We start from the raw sequence: 23061 nt of genomic DNA, 5'->3' as shown, positions 1-23061 counted from the left end.
ATATAGTGCACTCCATACCCCAAAATTTCTCTGCTTTGTATTATTTATTTAAGGCTATTAAAAAAAAGTCTAGACTTGACATGTATTCAAGACCTACATATTGTTACATGAAAATGTTTTTCACAGTGGATACATAAAATATACCTGAAAATCCCAGCTCACTTCAGAGATAGATTGTCTGTCAGACTGAAATATAACATTATGCATTCAGCTTTAGTTTACTGTTGCCACTCCAGATTGGAAAGCTATCACATCTGGAGCCTATTCTTTAGGGAATATTTATCTACTGATTATGAGCATATTAAACCATAATATCCCCTTTGGAAGCATAGACCATCAGTTATGCATAAAGCACAAGTTTGTACATTTTTAACACTATCAGAGGGCAAACCATATTGTTGCGAAAATAATTAACTTTTGCCTTTCTAGGAGCTCAGTGTATCAATTACAATAGTAATACATAAGTAAGATTTCCAACATCTCGGAAAGCTCTGGGAAGGTCTTACAAAAAATAAAAAAAATAAAGTTTAATAGGGTCTTACTTGGTTTTGAATAATTTCAGTGGCGAGATTATTTTGGAGGAAAATCAGCATGTTTACATATTGCTGATTCTAGTATGTGTCTATAGTTTTGAAGAATATGCAAGTAAGAATGGGAAAAAAAATCTAAAATGGAATATATAGGGGGAGTTTTGTGAAAACAGAATTACTGTGGAATTAGATTTGCTAACGTCTGTATTTTTCTGGCCAAAATTCACCCATCAAAAGTTAATGGTCTATTTGTTGGTGAAAATTTGTGCTTATTTTGGAAAAAAATATTGGATAAATTTATGCCACAAAGAAGAAGGGGTCAAGCTATTCTCCAAAGCACCTGAGGGCAGGACAAGAACCAATGGAGGGAAACTAACCAAGGAAAGAAGCAACCTTGAACTAAGGAGAAATTTCCTGACAGATAGAACAATTAGTCAGTGGAACAACCTGCCTCCAGAAGTGGTGAATGCTCCAACACTGGATATTTTTAAGAACAGACTGGAAAGCCATTTGTCTGAAATGGTAGAGTGTTTTCTGCTTGAGCAGAGTTGGACTAGAAGGCTTACATGATCCCTTCCAACTCTGTTATTCTGTTAAGTTGCTCTAGTTGTTGCTATACACTCTGGCACATGGCTTTTGAGGCAGTTTCTGCTGTTGGGTTGGGACCCAAAGGTACAGGTAGTCCTCAACTTATAACCAGCCATTTTAGGACCATTTGGAGTAATGACAGCCTAGGAATGGGTGCTTTACAGCTCATAAAGACTTTCCGGCCATCATAAAATATGACTCCTAAGGTCACATGACTGCATGTTGGTGCTTGGTAACCAGCTCACCTTTATGACCAGCTGCAGGATCCTGAAGTAACATAACTGCAATTTGCAATGTTTTTTGCAAGGTTCTGGGGGAAAAAAGCATCCATTCAGAAGAATGGGTTTACTTAGTTACTATGCGATTTGCTTAACAACATTGGTAGTTGCTTTACAACTGGCATGAAAGATGTTGAGAAAACAAGTCTAATCATGTGGGTGACTGATGATGCAAAACTTAGGACAGAATTTCCAATCTCAGGTGTGGTAAGGATTACCTATACATAGCTTTCTAAGCCACCTGTGAATTCCAGAAGCTTCTGATATAGAGCAAAGAAACAGGTGCAGCAAAATGGAGGGGAGCTCACTGGGATTATTCTTAGAGGAATCTGAGTGGATTATCCAGAAAATGGGACTGCATTATCAAGAGGGTCAATTTTGCAGGGGTGAGAAGAAAGCCTGGTAACAAAGCTGTCAAAAAAAGTTGTCCAAACATCAAGAAGATTCTTTTTTTAAAGAACAGTCTCTTAGTTTTCCAAATAAGCTCTCTTCATAAAGCCAGGAAAAAAGCCAACAGGACTGTAGGGGCTTTCTAGTATTTGATGTAATTATCTCTTTGCTCTCAGCGTATGTTAGTTTCCTTGAAGACAGGGTAATTAAGCTACAGAAACTGAAGGAGGACAAGAGAGTGGTGCTAAAGTTATAGATGTTACCTAGTATCCAAGTAGCCTGATGATGCTACTGAATTTACATCCCTTTTTTGTCTGGGAAGTTCAAGTGACATCCATGTGGGTCTTCATAAATGATATCCCTACAAGAACATTCCAGTGAGGTTTACTAATACTTCTATGTCAGAAGCACCGGAGCACTTACACGGTGAGCGGATTTGCCAGTAACATCACCGTTGTCCAAGAAATGCTCAGTTGGGGGATTCTTGTTGTAAAGGTGCCAACCAAAATGGAATCCATTTAACTACTTGCAATTGCCTGCTTTCAAACTGCTGGGTTGGCAGGAGCTGGAGCCCTCCCCATCCCACAGCAAGTGGGTCTCAAAAGTGAAATTCCCAGTCATCAGCCCAGCATTCTAACCTTATGAGCCAACATGCTCCATCCAGTGAGGTTAGATAAGAGAAACTAAGTGGCCTCAAGTTACCCAATAAATTTTGTAGTGAAATGGTTATCTGAAACTGGTTCACTCTTGATGTATTAATTGGTTGTCCAGGCACCCACCTTAACAGTTGCCCAACTCTACTCAATGTGTCTTAATGAGAAGAATTTGTGATTGTTTTTCCCTTTGGCAGTGAGGTAACATGAAAAGGGACATGAAGCTAGAGAATCCACCAAAAGCTTTCCTTAATATATCCCTTGTTAGAACTGTAAGGATAATTATACTTGTCAGCTTCTCTACTGAAGCAAAAGAGGTCTCAGCTCCAACAATACTATCATTTAAGATGGTATTATTGTTTTTTTTGCCCACAAAGGGCTGAATGAATTAACTTTAGTGCAACTGTGAGGAAGAACCCAAAGAGTCCATTTTATATTTTTGAGGGAAAATATCACAACCAATATTTCTAAATGGGAAATTCACTGTAAATGTAACAAGGTTGGCACCAGGACTTCTTAACAAGATTTGTCAAACAGGGTCAGTCACAAATCCAATTCACAGTGAATGCTTGGTTCTTATTTTTTTAACCCATTCCTCTAATCATTGAATTATGAAAGTTGCTTCAAGGCAGGAGGGGGGGAGAATGTGTAGAAAGGCCAGCAAATCTGCTACCAGTCTTCTCTGAGCTGCTAGATAAGAAGCTGCAATATACTTCTAGAGATGCCAGAGCTTTGACACATAAATTTATTACAAATGTTATTGAAGTTGATGAAGCCATGCCAAAGAATGTCCGTGATTGCTATACATTAAATACAGGTTCTGTTTGTAGGATAAAGATTCAAATGCTTACATCTCTCATAGCCGCAATATGTAGGAATGTGGTTTTTTTTAAAAAAAGTATTAAAATGCACCACCACACTTCAATAAATCTGTAATGGTATGTGAGAAAAAACTTGGAAGCCAGAGCGAAGAGATGCTACATAGAGAATGGTCAGATAAGAGACAGCACAGCTTACAGCTGGATAGTGGATAAGACAAGAGGCTCAGAAGAGACCCTCTGTAATTTTCTAGGCAGTAAAAGAGATGGTGAGAGAGTTTCAAGATTCTGTTAATGTAACAACAATAAAACAGAACTAGCTTATCTAGTCATGATCCCTGTTTGGTCTACTTGATAAGGAAGACAGAATCTTTTTTGTCTTTTTGTCTTTTGCTTAGAAAATAACATTCAAAAGACAGTTCAACAATCTTCAGCACAGATTTTTTTTTTTGGACAGCTCCACCTTGTTCATCAGTTTGAATCCTTTTCACTCTTTATTATAGGATTAGAACTCACAGTCTTCTGGTTTCTAGATAGATGCCTTAAACAATATTGAACTATGGCTCTCTCATGCACAGTACATTACTCTGCCATCATTTTCCACTCTCAAAGTCCAAACTGTACTGAGTTGCTCTACGGACTGACATACTCAGTATTTCATCTCCCACCTGACTTTTCATAGCAGATATGCATAGAACTGGCATTTATCTGAATACATTGAGACAAAGGCATTTTTAAAAGTTTAACAATTCAGAAAAATCATCCGAAATAACTTCCAAATCAAAAATATTATAAAGTTATTCTTTGTTCTTTCTTTCTTTCTTTCTTTCTTTCTTTCTTTCTTTCTTTCTTTCTTTCTTTCTTTCTTTCTTTCTTTCTTTCTTTCTTTTTATTTTGCATAGGGATAACCACTGAGCAATTACAGCTATACCAAAAGTTTGGGTTTCTGATATTTCATTTATTCATCCATCCACTCATTTATAAAAATTAGCAATCACTTTTCATTTCTTAAAAAATAATAACAAAAAAATCCTTCTCTAGATTACAGGTGGATCAGTCACTAACAGTGCTCACTAATAATTCGTTAAAACATTGAAAAGCATGAATAGGCTTATAAAATAAGAAGAAAAAAATGACTTTTTTGTCTCACATTAATTTATTAAGATCTTTAGACAATTTTTAAAAATAAAAAATAAAAATCTGGAGATCTGTAATTCGGAGATATACAGAAGTCTTCTCCTTTGTTGTGACTTATAGATGAGAAAGTTGTCAGATGAGAAAATTGTAATGTACTACTAAATTAGAAGCCTATTAATATTTGACCTTTTGAATGGCCACAACACCTTCTAATATTTTATTGACTAGAGGTTACAAATTTCAAATTACACTCAAGTTACTTCTCAAATTACACTAAAGTTACTTCTGCTCCTTGATCTTTTTCCTGTCTTTACATTCTTTATCAGTCTTGTTCTTTCCAACTTTTGAAGAGGATCACGAAAACCAATCTATGGTTCTGCTTTTCATCAGAAATCACTACAGTGTTCATCAGTCATGGTAGTCTCTAAAAAAATAACTCAATAGGCTTTTTTTTTCTAGAGTTTCCTGTGCCTCAGCAACAACAAGCATTCTATTTTGATATAGATTTTTCTGGTTATTGTCTGAATAAACAGTATTTCTTTCTTTGATATAAAATACACATTACATTTTACCAGGGTAATTCCATTACTATGTGCATGTTATCTTTTCCCAGAGTATAAAGACATGGATTTTCTTGACAGTCCCTTCCTTTCGTTTTACATTCTGGGAGTTGCCACCAGTGGAACAGCTTGCCACCAGAAGTTGTGGGTGCTCCATCACTGGAGGTTTTTAAGAAGACACTAGACAGTCACTTGTCTGAAATAGTATAGGTTCTCCTGATCAAGCAGGGGACTGGACTAGAAGACCTCCAACATCCCTTCCAGCTCTATTCTATTCTAAATTCTCGCAAACTGTATATTGAATTCAGGTATGATCCGAGGCTACCGAATTTGAACAGTTTTAAGATCAACAGTGAAAATTAAGCACAGTAATATTTTCTGATTTTTAAACATTTTGCCACTTCAACAAAAAAATGGGTATTATGTAATGGAAGACATTAATAAAGCTGGCAACTCTTTTTTTCTTTAAGACCAATAAAAATCAAGAAAAGCTTCCTTCCAGGTACGATAGGCCCAAATATTTTACTTGACAGTAATACAGAAGTAGTTTATTTCTTTTTTTTTCCCTTTATCAGGTTTACTGTATATTACTTTCTATCTCACAAAATGTTTGCCATTGCCTTCTTCTGGATTACATTTTATCTAGGACACAGCTCTGGCATTCCCTGGAAGACCACATCCCAGTACTAACCATTCGTAGCCTTGCTTGTTGCATAGCCCAATCAAGGTATTGCATCATACAAATGCAATAGGATAAAAATAATCCTATTGCAGAGAAGAATACTCTTCCTACCTTTTACATGATGGCCAGGAAGACAAGGAGATTTTTTCATAAGAAGGGCACAAACATTACAATATTTGTAAAATAATAAATGTCAGGAAGGGAAAAGGTCCATTTGGCCATCCAAGTTTTTCTCCTACTGTCAGAATAGAATTGTTCTCTTGCATGCATTCATAAAAGCGTTGCCTTGTTTTACAGCGAGCATTTCATTCTGTAATAAAACTTCCTAAAGTTTAATGAACTAGTCAGCTTTCCAGATGATATGATGCTCAAGTGAAAAAACAAATTTCTGCCTTACACAGAACTCAGCAGCAGATTTTTATAGGTCAACAAGCTCCCTCTCCACATTTCTAGTCTGCATATAATTCAACAGTGTGGGTGAAGCAACGAGCTGAAAACCTGGAAGCAACTTTTAGGGTATTGCTGGTTACAAAAAAAATAAGATAAAACAAGAGGCAGGGCTACATCCCACCTTCTGTGGCAGGACAACTGCTTTATTGTTGCCACATTCTAGTCAATGTTGCCACATTGTTGCCACATTATTTATTGTTGCCACATTCTAGTCAAAGTATTGAAATATTAGGTGGGGTAGGGCAAGCCCAGAAGGATATCTGTATATTCCTCCAATTTTCATCCATCCCAACTTCCTAACACGTTTGTTTACAAACCCAACAAGACAGATTCTTTACTAGTCTGCTTCCCTTCTGACTCATAGTCCATGAATTAGGGCTAGACTAAGAGATATTAACTTTCCCTTAGTGAGCTGCTGAAATATTTGGACCTGAATTTGTTATAGGGTGACAAACAATAGTGACCATATTATTTATTTTGGAACCTCATGCAGGGTACTATGCCACAATCTGAACAAACTCCAAATGAATATACAGTATGTTAAATATAAACATGGTTTACAACATGACTGATTTTATGTAAGTTGCCCAGCCACCACACACACACCCCAACATGTAATGTTTTCGCATGATGTAGAAATCCAGTTATCCGCCTTAAAAAAAATAGAATACAATATCTCCAAATATTTTCAAGTTTGCTCCTGGCAAAAGAACCTGATTTTAAGAAGGAAACATATTTGAATATGTTTATATAATGACTGATATGTATCAATGGATTTAGACATCAGCCCTATAAAGGAATCACTTTAAAATTATACCGATCAACATGCAGGATAAACATTTTATAAATGAAGTAAATAACATAAAATCATATGCTCGGGTTGTGCCAACATTCTAATTGCTGGGATGCAGGCAACAGTATGTTGGCTTCTGAGTTACGGTAGTCTCTAGCTTGCATAGAACAGTGTGAATATTTGTGATTAAATTCCTCTTTGGCTGTAGTTGTGGCATACTGGCCACTAAGCACCCAAACTGACTGGTACAGTCTATGCTATTAATAAGAATAGAGGGCATACTATATGTGGCATGTATTAATAAGGCTTGTAACTAGCCTACACTTTCCTCTGTTACTAAAAGACCATGGTATAATATATAAAAAAACATGCTTGGCCAAACCATGACAGATGGTAGAAGTCAGTATCTGTGGATGTTTTGGTGATGACAATGGCAGCTGGAGAGTTAATGAATGAAAGAGAAGGGAAAGGCAAATAGGTATAATGTGAGTGACTGTGTGTGTGTGTGTGTGTGTGTGTGAGAGAGAGAGAGAGAGAGAGAGAGAGAGAGAGAGAGAGAGAGAGAGAGAGAGAGAGAGAGAGAGAGAGAGAGAGAGAGAGAGAGAGAGAAGCCAAGAGAAGGAAAATGATATAATAGATCTGAATGGTTTGTTCTTGTGGACAAGTGCTGAATACACTTGTACTCAGGGAAATAAAATGGAAAATAAATACCATAATATCACATTTGGGGTAGGGTGATGCAGGAAGGTAAAGAGGTTAAAAAAAATCAAGCTGGCAGCTACAACCTGCAGATGCTCCTAATCCCATTTGAACATTTCCCAGCCTGACACTTTTTTTTAATCAAAAAGCAAATCAAAAATGGTTCTTTGGCCTTTGATAACTTAAATTCCTCAACCAAGCAGGCATAATAATATTTAAAAACCATTTCTTTGTTTTAAACTTTGTCCAATGTGGCATTCAAGTGGGAATAATTTTCTGAAAAACCCACATTAACAACAAGCTTCCCAAGGACACGGGTTGCTAATGTTGGGTGTTATCACTATATTGGTATTATTTTACAATCTGTTTGTCAACTTGTATATAAAACTATTTAAGGCAAAGGAACTGTCCAGAAACTTTTGTGTGCGCCATATCCTATTTGTTGAATTTTTAGAAAAAAATTATTTGGATTATCTTACCCTTTTAAAATACATTCATATTTCCTTGTGCACAGGAATCAGTTCCTAACAACGACAGCAAAATGACAACACACCATATTGCACACAAATATATAAGGGCAGAAATTGTGTCATGACATCATAACAATTGTTTTATCACTTGCCCCATGTGGACACCAACACTCTTGTCTTTTGCTTATCTATTTCCATTGCATAATAATCAATACCGAAGTATACTAGGTTCAAAGAATTGGCAGTGTATTGGCTTATGGAACAAGCCAGACAATAAGAATTTCTATGGACTTAATCTCACAGCAACATCAAACAACACATGATGAATAAATACCCACAAACTCAGTAACTAGTATTTGAACAGAAGTGCCTGAATGATCCTTTCCATCACATGGTGATTTTAAAATTGGTATTTGTGCTGACAAAGAAAAAAGAAAATGACAAAGACGGCAACCGAGAACTAGATATAAGTGATCCAAGTGAATAAGTTGAATGGATGAAACAATTTTTCATTTCCCCTCACCTAGTGAGCAATGTGTGCTGACATAAAGCATTCTTTACCCTTTCCTTTTCATGAAACATTTTTTTAAGCCCAGACAATTGGATATAGATCCATGATATTCATCTGCTTACAGATCTTCTAAGATGTAACTCTAGTGAAGGTAAGAGGAGCTTAATCTATCAATTTGTCCTAATATCTTTATTTTCTATTCATGCAGTAATTGATGTGCTGAGGAGGAGGAGGAGGAGGAGGAGGAAGAGGAGACATTTCCAGGTGACTATATTAAATCATCATCATCATGGAGCCCTAGGAACAACAATCAATATAGAGAGGTAGATAGGTCCTTATAGCAAATGGAATGGGCCACGTAGCGTATAAATTGAAAAAAGGGAAACATTAATTTAAAGGAAAGAATACAGGAAATAGGTAATATGCCAAATTTTGTTTCTTTGATAATGGGCAAGTGTAGACAAGAAAGTGTAATGATACTAAAGAAATACAGTATAATTGAAGCTGCAGTCTTAAACCCATTTACAAGAGAATATACCCAGCAGATTATAGTGTAAGTTGCTTTTGAGCGAACAGGCAGGGCATCAAGCTGTTAAGTATGATGAGATATCTAATTTCATCTGGTTAAAAGTATTTTTGTCACGCATTCTATAATGTTTTTCCAGAATACAGAGGAAGAAGATGGAGAGATTCCTTTTCAAATCCAACAAAGGAAGTTATCTCAGAAACAGAAAAATGGATTTCAAGAAATATGTCAGATTTCCCCACAAATATGTTCTGATACCTAAAGTATTGCAAGGTGTCAAGCAGACTGTGATATGCACTGTGGTACCCTAGTGAAAGTGATAACAACAACAGCTGCTCCTGTTTGTCAAAATGACTGCAACAAACGTAACGTGTGACCATGTATGCTACTTACAGGCTCAGACAACTTTTTAAAAACAAAACTGATGTTAACCAGTTAATTTTTTGAAAAAAAAATGTTACAGTTCTTCCTCTGTTAACATTTAATTGTGCCTTCTTTTGACTGTAACACATAAACTGAATTTTAACAACGCTGATCTCCATGCAATAGCAAAGGCCAATTTTTTACAGGGTCTGCTACGCTGATGGCTGTATGATAGAAGAGAGGGTATGTTACAAAAGACCTGCTGACTAGGAAGACAATGAAAAAAAATCAGTTATAAGATAGTTGTCAAATTGATATTCACTACCCTATGAAATTCACATCTGAGTCAGTTCTGTGATTTTTGTTCTGAATTCTTGAATCTGTTTGTGCCAGTACTTCTATGTTAGATTACTACCTGGTTTGGCCTAAAGATACTGTAAAGCCTTTATCCTGCAAAACGGTCACCAGGATCATTAATATATTCACTATCTTAAAGGAGGTTGTGTTGAGATTCTTGCTTAGGAAACCAATCCTTGGATCCATTTTTTTTTTAAACAGACATTGGCCAATGTGCAATGTTCCATATTGAGTCAATATGGTGGAAAACACAGTGCTGCTAAAATTCTGGAAGTCTCTGATGAAATACAGTGGATGATTTTGACATTTGCCAATATTGATCTAAAATTAAGTTTGGTTTCTGACACCTTGATGTGGAGCCCTGCTTCTCAAGCATTGCAGTTTTTAGATGTGTGGACTTGTGGAAGTCCATCAACTTAAATTTCCCAAGGTTGAGAAACTCTGGCATAAAAATATTTGTGATCACCCTAAAGATGTATACTGCAAAGAGATAAATATTTTGTACTACTGGATCTCCCAGCAGGGTTTGATATTCTTAGGAATGATAGGTTGTGGGAGTGCTTGAAGGAGTCAGGAGTTGAAAGTGATGCTCTGTTAATAGCTCTACTCTCTGGTACTATCAGAAAAGTAGTGGTGGTACAGTGGTTAGAATGCAGGCTAACTCTGCTCGAGTTGCCAGCAATTTGATTCCTTTGATCCTGACCAGCTCAAGGTTGACTCAGCCTTGAATCTTTCTGAGGTTGGTAAAATGAGGAGCCAGATTGTTGGGGGGGCAATATGCTGACTCTGTAAACTGCTTAGAGAGGGCTGTAAAGCACTGTGAAGCAGTATACAAGTCTAAGTGCTATTACTATTGCTTTTGCTACTATCAGAAAAGTAATACTGAAAGACCTATTACTCCTTTAGTTCAGGATTAGAGAACTCCAGAACCTCTGAATGTCTCCAGGCTTTAAGAAAGTGAGATAAAATTGAAAATACAGGCAAAATAGAATTGTTACTAATTCTGTGGACCAGATTTACAATTTGGGAGAAACACTATTCCAGGTAAAATTTTCTTATGGATCAAATTTGCAGTCTGGAAGGTCCATCAGAATCCAGCACTGACATTGGACATCCACCTGTATATCTATCTAAAGGAGATTTGATTGTTGGGGTATCAGAGCTGTTGGTGATCAACGTTGGGCCATTGTGATACAGTCTTCACAGGGCAGTCCCAGAAGATGATGCAGAAATTCCAAGTGGTGTGGAAAAGCAGCATGGATGCTAATACCTCCCCCAAATTCAGCACAGATAACATCAATGATGACACAACTTTATTGGCTGCTAATTGTCTTTCCAATCAATTCAAGGTACTTAACAATGTTATAAAGTCTTTCAAGATTTAGAACCAAGTGCTTACAGAAACACCTATTTCCATACAATTTGCCTAACATCCTTAGGTCAATGAGGCACCTTTACGTGTACATTTTACATTCAAGTATAATTCTGCTTTCTCCATGGCAGAGTACATGTTGTGGACTCTGCTGCCATTGGAGCTGATAGGAGGGATAGTAAAATGTTTGTTTACCTAGACCTTTTAAAAGTTTTACTATTTCAATTATTCTAAAATGTATTGCTTTAATAAAGTTGTAAGGTTTGTTCTAATTGTGTGTCTGTTGTGGTTTTAAACTGCCTTGAGTGGTTAAGAGAGTGATCAACATACAAATACCAAAATAAATCCATATTGGCTTTTTCTAGTTTCCACCAAAAAAAAGTAACTCTCTAAAGACCATATTAAATCAGCAAGTTTTTCTACTTAATTTCTCCAGTAAATTTAGCTGCTATTTATTATCAGACTAGAGTCCAATAATGAGTTTGGCCTTAAAATCCAAAGGCTCCACTAAAATCTGTGTATATTTGCCCTGCATTGTTAATCTCCTGAAAGAAATTGGATTTGTCTTTTCTAACTGTAGCTTTCCAAATATATTAGGCTACAGCTCCAATGATTCCCCAATGTAGCTATATTGACTGGGAAAGACACTTTCAAAGTATCTTGAAAGTACCGTGTTGGGAAAATAGATTTAAACCATACCACTTTATAATTTCTCTCTTATTGGAGTATTACACAGAAAAAATCCAAACAAACCCATCAACCCACATACGTGTGATAAATTTCTGTGTTGGGTTAAATGGCATTTTATTATAAAATTCCTAAAGGATGTGTCAAATGGATACATTTGGAGAGATTCATTTGCAACATCTCATTGCTTTGTTGATCTTCTAATAGAGCTGAAAAGATAAGGTGATTTCTTGGCTTTTCAGCACTTTCCGTCTTTAAACCTTCCTGTTGTAATTTGCCTAAATGAATACAATATAAAGAAGAAAAATGAAAGTGGCTGCATCATTATCAGAATATAAAAATTTTAAGACAGGCATTGCTGAGAGTTTGGAAGAAGTATAGACATAAGTTAGACTGTAAGATACCTTTGTGGGCAATTCCAAAACACGCAATAGAAAATATAAATGTTGGTTTTAAACATGATGTGACTACGTATAAGGAGATTTTAAGCTTGGAAAGAAATGTCTGGTGTCTGAAACCATACAGCCTCTTGCGAGATGAGAAGATTGTTCAAACTTGGTTTCAATATATTCAGCTACGGGCCAGGTGGAAAGAAGATCAGAAAAATGGTTTTACAATGACTGATGAAAATCTGATAAAGCAAATTAGAAATCAGGGTCCAGCACATATTAAACGGATATATCTTGCATTGATAGAGATTGACTCAGAAACAGAACTTGTTAAGGATTGTATGATAAAATGGGCCCAAAACATCCAAGAAGTTATCACAATGGACACGTGGGAAAAGATTTGGGTGAGGAACGTAAAATTTACACAAGCTCAAAATTTAAGAGAGAACTTTTATAAAATGTTTTATAGATGGCATCTAGATCCTAAGAAGCTTGCAAGTATGTATCCGAATTATCAGCCAAAATGCTGGAGGTGTGGCGATGAAGATGCAACATATTTTCACGTATGGTGGACTTGCAAAAAGGTTAAGGCCTTTTGGATAAAAATCTGGTGGAATATGCAGAAGATTTTCAAGCAAAGGATAAAGTTTTGTCCGCAACTTTTTTTGTTGGGAATAATTACAGATGCTACGGTTGTGGACACTAAGTTGATGTTGAATTTAATTACGGCAGCAAGACTCTTAATAGGTCAGTATTGGAAGAAGGAGGAACTGCCGACTATAGAAGAATGGACTTTAAAGGTTTCTGACCTGGCAGAGATGGCAAAGATTTTGGCTTATTTGAAAGATCACTCGCAAGAACGTTATATTATGGAATGGAGAAAATGGATTGAGTATATCCAGAACAAATATAGGACTAAAAAGTTTCATGTAGCATTTGAATAAGTCTTCCTTTTCTTTTTCTTTTTTCCCTTTTTTTTCTATATATATTTAATATTAATAGTGTTTGTATTATCCTATATGAGCCAGAGAGTGATAGATTTTAGAGTTTATGGTTGTTAGCATATGGATGTTTATGATTGTTTTTTTTTTTGTTTTTATACCTTGTACTTAGCTCTGGGAAGTCGGGGGGGGGGAGGGGGAGAGGGGTAGGGAGGGAGGGAGAGGGGAGGGGGAGGGGGGACTGTTAAAGATAAAATGTATGTTAAAACTTTTCAATTATTAGAATATAAAAATGACCACAAGACTGTTCAGGGTGGTGAACAGGTGATTTAGAGGTAAGAAGGGGATGCTATGTTAGATGTTGTCAAATGGGTACTCTGATACTGCACATGAGATACCTTTCTCTTAGGCATCCATAGTTGTGTGTACAGCAGAGACGTTATCAAGAAAACAATCTCAGTGCTGACAGTGTTCCTGTCTATAGAATAGATATAGAAGAACAAGTCGATGTCAAGTGTCTGACGTATGGGCTTTTCAAGTGACTCTGAGGCATTGTTTACCTTAAAAGTCCTTTATTAGCCTAATACACCGGCAAATGCTTGCTCGAAGGAAGCTGGAATCTGAAATCTCTGCCCCTTGCACAATATATTAAAACACAATTCTCCACCTTTCTAATTTTGTCATTAATCATATTCTCCAATTAATTTAAAGAATCAGTTTCCCTTCCGTTAGAAGACCCGCCAAAACCTTATCTTCTTAGTGAGAGAAATGGCCTTGAAAGTGCATTCCTACTCATTCCCCCTCCTAACTTTAAACTAAAGCAATGCACTAGTCTTAAAGCAATACACAAGTTTAACATATGAAACGGCTACTTCTTCATCTCTTGCCAAGCAATAACATTAGATGTTAGCAGCGTTGACAGTCTCCTTATCTACATAAACTAATAATGTCTCCACGGACATTAAAAGAAGTCACTACACTAGGATTGCAGACACCAGTAGTCTACCGTTTTAGGAATAACTGAGATAGGGATAACATATATATAGATTTAAGTAGTTTAGCAGTGGCAAAGCTACTGGCTGCCATGTGAGAGAAGGGAACTTTTCAGTGATTGAGAAAGTACATGGTTTCTGGGAGAGATTTGCCCAGGTCAGTTATGAACATCACCAGCTGAAAGAGACACATAGCAATGTAGCAAAGAGACTTTTGACTTAGATCTCAGAGAGCTACTTTTACCTATCCGGAATCTGTTTAACTCTTGAAGCTAATGCACTCAGAAGGATCTGACTTGGATAATACTTGGATAAAAGTTTCCAGGACTTCAGGCCATATTTTTTTAAAAAAAAAAAAATTCTAGCAGATGGCACTGACATATTTTTGTCAAGAAAACTGCATGGATGCATTCATGTAGTCACTAGATGCTGAGCTTCACTCAAGGATGCCATCACTTTAGGGGAGAATCAAAATTAGAACTTTAGGGAAGGATTTTTTTTTTACAATGGTATTTTTTTTGTCAAGACACAACTATTTAACTCCAGCTTTTTGCTTGTTCTCTTATTATTCTAAAAATGTGCACCTTTCCCTGCACTTACCTAGGAGCCCTACTATGGCTAAGCACAATAAAATACTAAAAAATAGCTTTCCTTATGCTTCATAAGTGAGACATATAAATTTCACTGTACAGCATGTTTTAAACCAAGAGAGACTAGTAGGCAGTTGGAAAGGATTTAAATAAACATTCATACATATACTGTACATATACACCCCAGACATTCAAGTTGTGCATGAACAACCTAATGAGAACTTATCTACTCTTTCCTGAATGAAATCCTGAAATCAAAAAGCTTTCTGGTCTAAGGTCATTTTCCCATTAATTTCTAACAGCATCTTCCTAGTATCACCCAACCATTGTTGCAATGATATAAAGCCTGTTCTCATTATCGTTGTTTGAATGACACAGACGATGCTACAGACTCACTCTCACGTCTCTTCTACAGCACAAAGAGACCTGTATAGCTATTTTTATTTGAGAGGATAGGATTTCATTATGTTGCCTTCATCTCATTCCAACCCCAAAGTGGAGGTCTTGTAAAGGTTCTTACTAGCTGTTCATTTCAAGGTAGGACTTTCCCCCTTCTGTTTGTCCTGACCATAATCTAGGATGCTTTACCAACAATGTGGTTGATGATGGTTTCAAGGACTGAGTTTGGTTCAGCTCCTCTCGGTCACTTTAGTTGTTGTGTCCCTTCTGCCACCCCTCCAGTCATTGTGGAGTAGCACTCCATCACTTTTTTGGCTCAGGCTGCAGGACAGACTAGACACAATTTTAAGAGCAGTGTTTGCCTATGTAATGTCAGGTCTTGATGAGGGTTTCTTATGTTTACAGCTTTAGCACTTCCCTGAAATGCAGGAGTAATACTATCTGGAGAAAATACTTGTCCTGTGTTGCACAGACAGTTGATTTCAATTGGAAAAATAGCCACATTCTGCAAGCTGTATATCATGGTTCTGCCACCAATAGGTACATTATAGGTATTATTATCATTGTTATCAATAATAATAATAATAGTCAATTGCAAAAGGCGGCCTTACTAGGAACTGCTTCCATCCTGCAACGATATCTGTAATACCATCAAACATCCACATCTGCCTATCCCAGGTCCTTGGTAAGGACTTGATAGGTAGACATAAATGCCAAATCCATTCTGAACATCTGGCTGCTGTGTGAAACATCTGGCTGCTGTGTGATAATAATAATAATAATAATAATAATAATAATAATAATAATAATAATAATAATAATAATAATAATAATAATTTTATTTATATACTGCCCTTCTCCCGAAGGACTCAGGGCAGTGAACAGGGCAAGAATAAAAAATACAAAGTTACAAAAGTTAAAAAACAATTAAATATATGCCCACTAAAAACAGTAAATACAAATATTAAAATAACAATAAAAAACCCCACCAATCCCCCATCAGGCCAGGCCGGCTTGTTCAAATAAGAATGTCTTTAGATCGCGACGGAAGGAGCGAAGATCAGGCACCATCCGGAGCTCAACCGGTAGCTGATTCCATAGCTCCGGGGCGCCCACAGAGAAGGATCTCCCCCTGGGGGCCACCAATCGACATTCTCTGATCGGTGGCACCCTGAGGAGGCCCTCTCTGTGGGAACGCACAGGGCGAAGGGAAGTTAATGCCGGCAGCAGGTGTTCCCTAAGGTACTCTGGACCCCTGCCATGTAGGGCCTTAAACACCATTACTAGTACCTTGAATCTCACCCGGAAGACAACTGGCAACCAATGCAGCTCACGGAGCAGAGGTGTGACATGGGAGTATTGAAAGACTCCCAACACAACTCTCGCGGCTGCATTCTGTACCAGTTGGAGTCTCCGGGTGGTCCTCAAGGGCAGCCCCATGTAGAGAGCGTTGCAGTAGTCTAGATGAGAGGTCACAAGTGCGTGAATGACCGTGCATAAGTCATCCCGGCTTAGATAGGGCCGCAACTGGCGCACCAGGCGAACCTGGGTGAAAGCCCCCCTAGTCACAGCCACTATGTGATCTTCCAAAGTGAGCCGTGAATCTAGGAGGACTCCCAAGTTGTGAGCCCTATCTACGGGGGGGTAATAGTTCAGCCCCCATAGAGAGAGATGGAATATCCGGAATAACCCGGGATGCAGGTATGCAAAGCCACTCAGTCTTGTCGGGGTTGAGTTGAAGTCTGTTCCTCCCCATCCAGACCCGAACCGCCTCAAGGCAACGAGACATCACATTGAGGGCATCACTGGGGTGGTTTGGGGTCGAAATGAAAAGCTGGGCATCATCAGCGTACTGATGATACCCAACTCCAAAGCCACGAATGATCTCACCCAGCGGTTTCATATAGATGTTGAACAGGAGAGGCAAGAGGACTGACCCCTGAAGAACTCCACAAACGAGAGACCTCGAGGTCGACCTCTGCCCCCCTGTCAACAGCAACTGCGAACGTCCCAGGAGATAGGAGGAGAACCACTGTAAAACCGTGCCTCCCACTCCCAATCCCCTGAGACGCCGCAGCAAGATACCATGGTCGATGGTATCGAAAGCCGCTGAGAGGTCTAATAGGACTAGAATAGAGGAATATCCCCTGTCCCGAGCCCACCAGAGATCATTCACCAGCGCGACCAATGCCGTCTCCGTGCTGTACCCGGGCCTGAAACCCGATTGGTACGGGTCTAGATAATCCACTTCATCCAGGACCAGAGGGAGCTGATACGCCACCACACTCTCAACAACCTTCGCAAGAAAGCGAAGGTTGGAGACCAGACGAAAGTTGTTTAACACAGCTGGGTCTAAGGCAGGCTTCTTGAGGAGAGGCCTCACCACCGCCTCTTTCAAGACGGCGGGGAAACTACCCTCACTCAAAGAAGCCGATATAACTGCCTGGAACCAGCTTCGTGTCCTCTCCTGAGCTGCATAAACCAGCCAGGAAGGGCACGGGTCCAATAAACATGTGGTGGAGCTCAGCCTCCCTATAATCCTGTCCACTTCCTCCGGAGTCACAGAATCAAACTCCTCCCAGGTAATATCGACAAGACCGCCCATGTCCTGATCGTCAGACTCTGCTCAGTCAGAGTCCAGACTGGTCCGAATCCGAGCGATTTTGTCCGACAGATGTTCGTTAAACTCCTCGGCACAACCCTGCAAGGGTTCCTCCCTCACCTCTTGATTAAGGAGGGAGCGAGTCACCCTAAACAAGGCGGCCGGGTGATTATCTGTGGACGCAATAAGGGTAGCAAAGTGATTAGACCTCGCCACCCTTATCGCAGCGAGATAAGACCTAATATAGGCTCTTAGTCACGATCGGTCAGATTCGGATCGGCTGGATCTCCAACCGCTCTCTAGGCCCCGTCTCCGACGCTTCATCTCCCAGAGCTCTGCGGAAAACCATGGAGCTTAACGGGATCTGCATCGGGTCAGGGGCTGCAAGGGTACAACTCGGTCAAGGGCCTCCGTAGCTGCCCTTTCCCAGGGTTCCACTAAGGCATCCGCCAAGTTGTGAGCGAAGGAGGCAGGTGGGGACCCCAGCGCTGCCTGGAACCTCTCAGGGTCCATTAAGCGTCTGGGGCGGTACCATCTAATTGGTTCCAAACGCCCACGGTGGGGAGTGGCAAAATGGAAGACCAGCCGCAGGAGATGATGATCGGTCCATGACAGGGGCGTAACAATTGGGGAGCCCCCACCAAGATCATCTAACCACCGTCCAGATAAGAAAATCAGGTCAAGGGTGTGGCCTCCCACATGAGTCGGTCCCGAAATTACTTGTCAGATCCATGGCCGTCATGGAAGCCATGAACTCCCGAGCTAACTCATATGATCCTCCCAGGGATGGTAGATTGAAGTCCCCCAAAACTATAAGTTTCGGGAACTCAATCACCAACCCAGAGAGGATATCAAGAAGCTCAGGCAGGGCTGCTGCTACGTGACTAGGCGAAAGGTACACCAGCAGCAAGCCCAACTGTGCACCAGGGCCGCATCTCAGGAAGAGAGACTCACACCTGACTATCTGGGGAACGGTGGCCTCCCGCGGACACAAGGTCTCCCTCATAACAACAGCCACTCCCCCACCCCTACCCTGAGCCCGAGGCCGGTGTAGCACCTGGAAACCTGGTGGGCAAAGATCAACCAGAGGAATCCCGCCCTCTGGGCCCAACCAAGTCTCCGTGATGCAAGCCAGGTCCGCCTGCTCACCCTCGACCAGGTCACGGACAAGAGGAGCTTTATTGGCAACAGACCTGGCATTCAAGTACACCAGCCGGAGCTCAGGGGGCTGCACATCCTCGCTCCCGGGACCTCGGGGCGGATACAGAGGGTCGGAGTGCCTCACTGCTTGCAAGCAGTGGAGAGGCCTTCCCTGAGATTGATACGGCCCTCTGTTCCGACACCTGCTGCCATTCCCTAACGTCATGGGAATGGGTAGTCCAACGACCTGCCCTGGAGCCCCGGAGGCAACCGCCCCCCGCTCCTCCCCCCGCGATCAATCCTGGACCTGGCCTGAACAGCTATTGTTGGACTGCCCCCCACGTCCAAACAACCAAAAGAAGTTCCCTCCCCCCTCCCTAACCCCCAAAATAATTTAGATAAGAAACTAACCAGGGGCCTCTTATTAGATTTATGTCGGAGGCCCCTACCTGTGCCCAGCCATCTCTCAGGGTCCCAACAAGCGGGCCCTTCATCGAGATTATAAGTGGCTAGAAAGGCGGGTCGCACCCAGGAAGGGGGAGCACCCCTGAGGGCGAACAAGTCCGTGAAAGTATACCGGAAACAAGGTATAAGCAGCAAATCCAGGTGAAAGACAGTCCATAGTTAATAAGGAGGGTCCAAACAGAGGATAAATGAGTGACCAGACCTTCCACCCAGCTTCACTGCCACTCAGCTGGGTGAACCCCCAGGACAGGCCGACCACCGTCCTCTCACGACGGTCGTGGAGCCTGTTCCCGGGGGGTGGTCTGGAACACACACTCTGGGTATAGCATGCCCCATAGAGCTCTCACCTCTAGGGGCAGCAGGTGTAAGTTCAAGCCACCCTCTCATGGTGGCTAATACCCAGGGTCCTCTGAATCCTTTGGGGATGATGTGTAGGCAATAGGCAATAGTTCGTAAAGGCAAGAATATAATAAGCCATGATAGTCCGCTCTGCTAATAACCAGGTCCTCCGCCGCTCCACCACTCCAGGGGATTGTTCCTGGCCACAGCTCCATGGGCCCCCAGTTCTACAGTAATTGGGGCCTTCCAGAGCGTGGTCTGCAGAGTCTAACTCCTCCAGGCTTGCTAGTTTCCTCCAGGCCCCGTCGGGATCCAACGGCACCAACCAGTTCACAATAGGTGCCGCAAAGAGCACGGGTCTTTCAGGCTCCTCCGGAACAACCAGAGTCCGCTGGGCTCCACTGGGCTCCACCGGGGTTAACCGGCTAACCCAGGGTCCTTTGGGGCCACCAGAAACACTGAAGGTGCCTGGGCGTCTGGGGCAAGCAGAGCGATCAGGGGACAAAAACAGGTTAACAGCCATGCCACCGCCGAGCTACCGAGGATGCTGCTGTTGCCGAAAACGCTGCTGCAAACACCGTCGCCGTCGCTGTTTTTGCCGAAATGCCGCCGGAGCCGAGAACGATCTAGAAACGCCGCCGCTGGAGGAAAACGGGCCGAAATGCAGCGGATGATGTCAAAAATGGCCTAGAACGGCCCGGGAACAACGACGCCGACGCCACCGACGCCGCCACCATCAAAATGGTCCAAAAGTGCTGTCGCTGTCGCACTCGAGAGCGGACCGAAACGATGATCAATAATAATAATAATAATAATAATAATAATAATAATAATAATAATAATAATAATAATAATAATAATAATAATAATAATAATAATATTAGCCACCCAACTCCTGCTTTGGTTTCCTTCTGCTTCTGTTATGCGTAGTCTCTTCCTAATGTTTTTTTTTTTAATTTTGCTTGGTTCTATCTTATTGTGTCTTCCCTACAGGTGCTGTCAGTCTGTCACTTGCTACCAGCCTTTCTCTCACAGCTCTGTTAAGGATGGAGCTGACTCATTATCAAATACTCCCTCCTGCTTCACCCTTAACTCATGGAGATGTATATTATCCAACTAACAGATCAGAAACACTATGGAAACCAGAGGGTAAAGAAGAAAGGAGTATCCTTGATGTCTCTTACAATCCTTCGTCCATGCCTATGGGGTAGCTCTTTTTGAGCTTCAGTCTAGTACTCTTTTGGAAGTAAACAAAACCCATTTCCAAAAGGAATCTGGCTGACAGATAGTAGACATGGGTCAGAAATGCAGCAGGATGCAGAAGGCTGATTTACGCCATACCTTTTCTCTATATCTGTAATCTATGAGTAGTTTTTCGGACATGGGTTTAATTTATTTTATTTATTTATTTAATTTTAATTTCTATACCGCTCTTCTCCTGAAGGACTCAGGGCGGTGTACAGGGCAATAAAAATACAATAAAAATACAATATACAAAAGTTAAAAATAAGATTAAATAGAGCTAGCCCATTACAATAAATAATTAAAAATATTAAATAAAATACCCCAAACCCATTAGACCAGGCCAGCTTGTTCAAATAGGTAAGTTTTCAGATCACGGCGGAAAGAGAGAAGGTCAGGAGCCATCCGGAGCTCAACCGGTAATTGATTCCAAAGGGCTGGCACGCCCACAGATAATGCTCTCCCCCTGGGGGCCACCAGCAGGCACTCTCTGACTGGCGGCACCCTGAGGAGGCCCTCTCTGTGGGAGTGCACAGGATGAAGGGAAGTAGACGCTGGCAGCAGGTGTTCCCGTAAGTAATCCGGACCCATGCCATTTAGGGCTTTATAGGTAATCACCAGCACCTTGAATCTCACCCGGAGGGCAACTGGAAGCCAATGCAGCTTGCGGAGTAGAGGTGTTACATGGGAGTATCAGGAGACCTCCATCACAACTCGTGCGGCCGCATTCTGCACCAGCTGGCGCCTCCGAATGGTCTTCAAGGGCAGCCCCATGTAGAGAGCATTGCAGTAGTCTATACGAGAGGTCACGAGCGCATGAGTGACTTTACGCAGGGCATCCCGGTCCAGATAGGGTCGCAACTGGCGCACCAGGCGAACCTGGGCAAAAGCCCCCCTGGTCACAGCTCCTATATGATCTTCCAAATGTAGCTGTGAATCCAGGAGGACACCCAAGTTGCGAGCCCTATCTATGGGGGGTAATAACTCACACCCCATGGTTAAAGATGGAATAACCTGAAATTCCCGAGATGCCGGCACGCACAACCACTCAGTCTTGTTGGGATTGAGCTGAAGCCTGTTCCTCCCCATCCAGACCCAAACCGCCTCCAGGCAATGGGACATCACATCGAGGGCATCACTGGGGTGGTTTGGGGTAGAGATGAAGAGCTGGGTATCATCAGCATACTGATAATACCCAACCCGAAAACCACGAATGATCTCACCCAGTGGCTTCATATAGATGTTGAACAGGAGAGGCGAGAGGACCAACCCCTGAGGAACTCCACAAACGAGAGTCCTCGAGGCCGACCTCTGCCCTCCTGCCAGCACCAACTGCGAACGTCCCAAGAGGTAGGAGGAGAACCACTGGAGAACAGTGCCCCCCACTCCCAACCCCCTGAGACGCCGCAGTAAGATACCATGGAAAGATACTCTTTCCAAAGAGCGCTAGACACATGTTCAGAAATAGTCTGACTGACAAGAACATGAAGTGTCTATGGCCAGGACCTATAATTTATTAGTGGATACATGAAACAAGCAAGGTCTTTTTGCTACTATCAGGGTAGATTTCTGACTAGCAAACAATTTTACATAAAGGACTTCATGGGTTCAACCCAGCACCACTGAAAATGGATTTGGGGGGATTCTAGAGAGTAAAGTTCTCTTCTTGTCAAAATTTGTGATATGTCCTGACTTTCACCTTCTGAATTCAAAACACTTTTATGGCTCCAAACCTCAATCTCCTTATTCTATTAATACAATCTGGGGTGGGTAGAATGGTTTGTTTTTTAATAAATCTCTATTAAATAATAGCCATTCATGGTGTTGAAAGCAACAGCTAAGTAACTGTCATGGAAATACGGTTGTGTCACTAAGAGCAAAATGAACCATTATTAGTCTGATAAGCATCTTCAATTTAAAGGCTACAATAAATGATCGTTGCAAACCAAGACTTTTTTTTTTTTAGCATGCTGTTCTTTCAAACAGTTCTGTCTTTCCAGGCAGCGATTTGCCTACCTTACTGCTTTGCATGGAACTAGAAATGCAATACACAAGGATAAAAATAAATATTACAGTGAATGCTCAAATACTTTTTTTC

Source organism: Vipera ursinii, assembly GCF_947247035.1.
Source record: "Vipera ursinii genome assembly, chromosome: 2".
Classification (NCBI taxonomy): Eukaryota; Metazoa; Chordata; class Lepidosauria; order Squamata; family Viperidae; genus Vipera; species Vipera ursinii.
Note: the sequence above shows the minus strand (reverse complement) of the source record.